The sequence below is a fragment of the Anabas testudineus genome, chromosome 4 (genome assembly GCF_900324465.2).
Source record: "Anabas testudineus chromosome 4, fAnaTes1.2, whole genome shotgun sequence".
In the NCBI taxonomy this organism is placed as follows: domain Eukaryota; kingdom Metazoa; phylum Chordata; class Actinopteri; order Anabantiformes; family Anabantidae; genus Anabas; species Anabas testudineus.
This window is the reverse complement of record NC_046613.1, coordinates 19,262,101-19,267,988: the sequence shown is the minus strand read 5'-3', so window position 1 is coordinate 19,267,988 and position 5,888 is coordinate 19,262,101. Positions and strand designations below refer to the sequence as shown.

Genomic DNA, 5,888 nt, shown 5'->3' with positions numbered 1-5,888 from the left:
AATTGAAACTGATGCAGAGAGAAGTGACTGAGATATGTATCTGAGCTGCAGTTTCGGGAGAGAATGAGGCCAGGGTGGCGCTAATCCATTCTTTTTATGAAAAATCACTGGGCTCAGTTTTGTTGTATGTCTTTGTTTGCTTTTAATAAGCCTGCTTGTTGACTGGTAAATATTTCAAATGTTTAGAATCTGTAGGATACAAATCTGATAATTTGAATAGTAATCTTTTTAAGATCATACCTGAATATGATGGGAGTCTTGTCGCTCTTGTCTCTCTCTGTGAAATTGTCTATTCTGAGAGAGGGATTTTATACAGGAGTTACGAACACCTGTAACAACAAACAATGCTGCAGAACCTGAATTAGACACACAGAGACCAGTGCAGTGAAAAGCACAACAGTTCTTCAGAAATGAATATGCTGTATTTTAGCAAATGTGCTTGGAAATGTATCATCATTGTTTAAGCACGAAGAACTAATAATAAAACCTGATAGGACCTGTAGTTGTTATCAGGCTGTGTCATCATCAACTAATGGACAGCAAATTCACAGTGCCTTAACTATTGTTATTTATTTTAATCCAACATTAGATTCATTATTTCCTAAAACTCTCAAAAAAAAATCCCATATTGTCAGCGGGAAAGAGGTGTTTTTGAGCTCTGGTGAATCTTGTGTCCACGAATCGATCCTAGGCCTGAGCGTGAGAGATACTGTGAGAAGACTGGGATAAACTACCCCAAATAGTATAATTATATATTAATTAACAATGGGGTATTTTTTTTAGTATTGAGAGAGGAAACAATGAATAAAAATCATATTTGCCTTCTTCATTCAACTCACAGCCTTTCCTCTAAACTTTACATACTCCCACTCCACTTGCCATTCGTTACTCTTCCATATACTGTATTTTAAAGAAAGTTATTTATGAAAATTCACACACATGAATGTCCTGCTGTAGAAATACTTACAAATACAAATTGTTTACTTTCATTTCACTCCCTGATTGGATTGTACCACTTAAAGTTAATACTCAAGCTGCCCAGAAACCATACTGACCTTCCAGGTGCATTTCACCTTAACATTTGACTTGACAATTGCACCATTTTCATAATGTAATGCTTTCTTGTTAACACAAAAAATAAAATAAAATAAAATAAAAAAATAGTGCCAGATTTAAGTGGGTCGATTTAATTGACTTAACCCTGTCTTCTGGTGGAGCCATCATCAATGTGCAGCTGTTCACCAACAATTTTCCCATGGGGATTGATTTTCATAAATTTTTTATCTGTGTACTTCAAAGACAACTGTTTTCACAACCTGTCCAGTGCTGGTAGGTTTTTCCCTGTAAAACAACGTTATGCCACTGTAAGGAGTTTGTTACTTCAATAATACAAAGCCAGCATACAGCCAGGACTTAATATGTGGCTGGATAGTGTAATGGTAAGATCACCCTTACTCTTACCCTGCAGAACAGAAGAAATGATCAATGAATCAATGAATCAATCAATCAATGAATCAATCAATCAATCAATCAATCAATCAATCAATAAGGCTTCCAGTAGAAACTGGCCCTCCTTGCTAAACATAAAGCCTGAATCACCATCCAGTGCATCCAGAAAGTATTTACAGTGCTTAACTTTATTATTGTTGTTACAGCCTTATTTCAAAATTGATTTAATTCATTGTTTCCTCAAAATACTAAAAAAAATACCCCATTATGTTAATTAATAATAATAATAATAATAATATAACTATTTTTGGGTAGTTTATCCCATTCTTCTTCACAGTATCTCTCACACTCAGGCTAAGGATCATCAGTGGACACAAGATTCACCAGAACTCAAAAACACCTCTTTCACGCTGACAATATGGGATATTTTTTTGAGAGTATTAGGAAAATAATGAATCTATGTTGGATTAAATAAATAACAATAGTTAAGCACTGTGAATACTGTCCATTAGTTGATGATGACACAGCCTGATAACAACTACAGGTCCTATCAGGTTTTATTATTAGTTCTTCGTGCTTAAACAATGATGATACATTTCCAAGGCACATTTGCTAAAATACCAGCATAATTCATTTCTGAAGAACTGTTGTGCTTTTCACTGCACTGGTCTCTGTGTGTCTAAATTCAGGTTCTGCAGCATTGTTTGTTGTTACAGGTGTTCGTAAACTCCTGTATAAAATCCCTCCTCTCAGAATAGACAATTTCACAGAGAGAGACAAGAGACGACAAGACTCCCATCATATTCAGGTATGATCTTAAAGATTACTAGTTCAAATTATAGATTTGTATCCTAAGATTCTAAACATTTACAGTATTTACAAATTCAAAAAAGCAGGCTTAAGCAAAATTACTGATCTCCACTTATTGTATATTACATAACTACACAATTTGTTTTTAGTTTTTGCCAACAGAGGGATTGACTATCTTCAAAGTTCTTTAAATTGTTTTGATAATATCCTTTTATAATGTTACAGGTCTAAGACAGTGTAACTCTAAAACTACAAGATATATGTATTGTAAGTACTCTTGGCATCAGCATCAAAACATTAAAAATTAAATTAAAGAACTTATTAAATCCCATGCAGACATCATACTTTGGAAATATATATAAAATCTACATTTGATGTTGTATACATTTTACTTTTAGTATTATAATTTCAGAAATATTCAAATAGGTAAATGAATAGACATGATGAGCAACTCCTTATTTTAAAAGACCATTGATTTAGTAGACTTGGCAGCAAAGTGAACATCACAAGAGTCACCCCACTGTGGATGAAGATAATGAGTGTGAGAGCACAGTTAAGACTAATATGTCCTTTCCTGTTATTGTTTTGGGTTAACATTCTGAAAGAATACTATATAAATACTCATAATAAATACTCATTACTTTAATGAACGTTGTTCAGGCTTTCTTTCAGCCCCAAAAAGACTTTTACTTCAGGCTTCTTTCAGGCCTGCTTCTCATCTCAGGTTCCTGACTCTCAACTTGTCAGTGTTGTCAGCATTACTTCTGCAGCCAGTGTCACATGTGCTACTGCTACTGATGTGTTTGGAATCTGAAGTTGGTTTGTGATAGCTTCCAGAGACATTCCTGACTGTGACTTATTTCTACACTGACCTCTGGGGACTTTTCAATTGTACTTTGTGCTGGTTAAACCAGGGAGTGCTGACAATCAAACATGAAGAAGAAATTACCAGCTCATAATTTTAATTATAATGACGGACAGAAAGTTAACATACAGTCAAATTAACACCATTTGGAAGCACAGTAGTACAGCTCAGGGGATTTTAGGGGAAAAGAGAAGTTAATATTTTTATTACTCTTAATCTTTTTCACTCAGTTTTTAATCGGTAACTTTGTTAGCTGTAACTGTTTTTACTATAAATTAATCTACTGATTATTTTTACAATTAATCCACAAAATAGTGAGAAATGTGCGTCACAATTAGCCAGAGTGAGAAATTCATATTTTGTTAAGTAGTAGCAAATTACTTTAAAAAAAAGAGCCAATTCTTACAATAGCCATAATTAACCGTATTTTATAAATCAGTAACTTTATGTGGAGTTAAATTATTTTCATGTGAACTTAATTACAGTAGTTGAGTAAATGTATAGTACTGCTTAACAAATAGGGTAGTATGATCTCTGCTTTTCACACTTTACTGAAAAGCTGCAATCTAGTAAAACAACTGATGTAAGTCTAGCTGCCACTAGTTCAAATATTGTGTGGAATTAAGAAGGAAGACATACTGTACAATATAAGGTTCTCATGAAAAACCTTTTTCAAAAGTAACATAAGGATATTTGTTGAACATAAGTTTGTGATTTCTGTGCAGTAACAGTATGTTGTTGACAGTCCGTATCTAAAGTTCAACAAGTTCAACAATGGCAAACTCCTCGGACGACTGGAGTAGTGATCTCTTTGGCTGCTTTTCAAGTGTGACTACCTGTAAGAATCCATAAAACAAATTTGACCATTGTGTTTTTATTTAGTGTTTTCTAGTCATACTGAATCACTTGAGATAGATTGCACCTCTCTGTTGTGTGATTTTTAGGTTGCTATGGTTTCTGGTGCTGCCCTTGCCTTGCATTCACAGTTTCAAAAGAATTTGAAGAGAACCGTTGTTTCCCACTATACGACCTACTGTTTCCTGCTGCAGGGCTGTCTCTAAGGGTCACCATGCGAAACAGATACGGCATCAAGGTATGGCATGCACATGTAAAAAATTATACCTTTTACATGTGTATTTATAACTTCACATATATATATTTTTGGTTCTCCGCAGGGTTCTCTCTGTTCTGACGTTGCAATTTCCTGTTTCTGTGGGTTGTGCTCCTGGTGTCAAATGCATCGTGAGCTAGACATTCGCAAAGGTAACACCAGCTGAACTGCCAACATGCCCAGATGAGTTCCTGGATACTGAGCTGTTCTCTCCTGTAAATGAAATTTAAATGATCACAGATCATATATTGTGGTGGTAGCTGTGTCATGATGGTTCACTGTAAAGGAAATATTTTTATTTGTTTTCCTTTTAAAGTTTTTTCTTGCCCATTTTTAGTAAGGACACAGGGTGCTGTGTGCTGTACACACTGTAAAACCTCTCAAAAATTTGTGATTGAATTATACAAATAAAGGTTTACTAGACTTGACTTTTTCCAAAGAGGTGTCTAACTTGCTGCTTCTTGTTTTGTGACTTTGGTCTCAGAAACACAGAGTTGTGTCCTCATGCTGAAAATGAGTAGACATGATGAGCTACTGCTTATTTTAAAAGACCATTGATTTAGTAAAATTGGCTGCAAAGTGAACATCGCAAGAGTCACCCCACTGTGGATGAAGATGATGAGTGTGAGAGCACAGTTAAGATTAGATTTGTCCTTCACTGTTATTGTTTTGGGTTTACATGCTGAAAGAATACTATATAAATACTCCTATTTTCAGGTATACTGATTCATATTCAGTAAACAAGATAAGCAGCTCAAGTGATATTCAATCGATAAGTCTAAAATTATTTCGTGATTATCTTGATCCATAATAAATATTGTTCAGGCTTTCTTTCAGCCCCAAAAATACTTTTACTTTAGGCTTCTTATCTCAGATTCCTGGCTCTCAATTTGTCAGTGTGGGCATTGACTTTTAATGTCCATACTTCTGCAGCCAGTGTCACATGTGCTACTGCTACTGATGCGTTTGGAATCTGAAGTTGGTTTGTAATGGCTCCAAGAGACATTCCTGACTGTGACTCATTTCTACACTGACCTCTGGGGACTTTTCAATTGTACTGTGTGCTGGTTAAACCAGGGAGTGCTGACAATCAATCACGAAGAAGAAACTACCAGCTGATAATATTAATAATTATCACTAACAGAAAGTTAACATCCAGTCAAAATTAACACCATTTGGATGAGTTTTAAAAAGTCTACAAGAAGTTAAGTTAAGTTCAGTTGCCACTAGGTAGGATCTTTGGAAAAACCTTGATCTTGGTGACTAAGAATCACTATAGACATCTATTTAGTTCCCTAGCAGCCTGTGGGATACCTCTGTGTGCTCCTCCTGCAGCGCTGTCTCTAAGGGTTGTCATGCGAAACAGATATGGCATCAAAGCATGGCATGCACCGATCATATTATATTATATATTATATAAATATTATACATTTCACATGGGTATTTATAACTTCACATATATTTTTTGGGTTCTCCTCAGGGTTCTCTCTGTAAGGACATTGCAGTTTCCCGTTTGGATAGGTCTCAATTAGACTTCACATCATGCCACTCCTAAACATTCACCTTGTTGTCGGTAAACAATTTCTGTGTAGCTTTCGTTGTATGCTTTGGGTCCTTGTCTTGCTGGAAAACAAATCTCCTCCCGTAGTTTTC

At 35.3% G+C, this 5,888-nt stretch overlaps 1 long non-coding RNA gene across 1 annotated transcript; it reads left to right on the top strand.

The window, feature by feature from the left end:
- The first annotated feature begins 2,566 nt into the window (after window positions 1-2,566).
- LOC113152848 lies at window positions 2,567-4,663 on the top strand. Its single transcript, XR_003297930.2, has 3 exons — window positions 2,567-3,962; window positions 4,069-4,217; window positions 4,300-4,663. It is a non-coding gene; the product is annotated as an uncharacterized LOC113152848 (long non-coding RNA).
- Window positions 4,664-5,888: the final 1,225 nt, after the last annotated feature.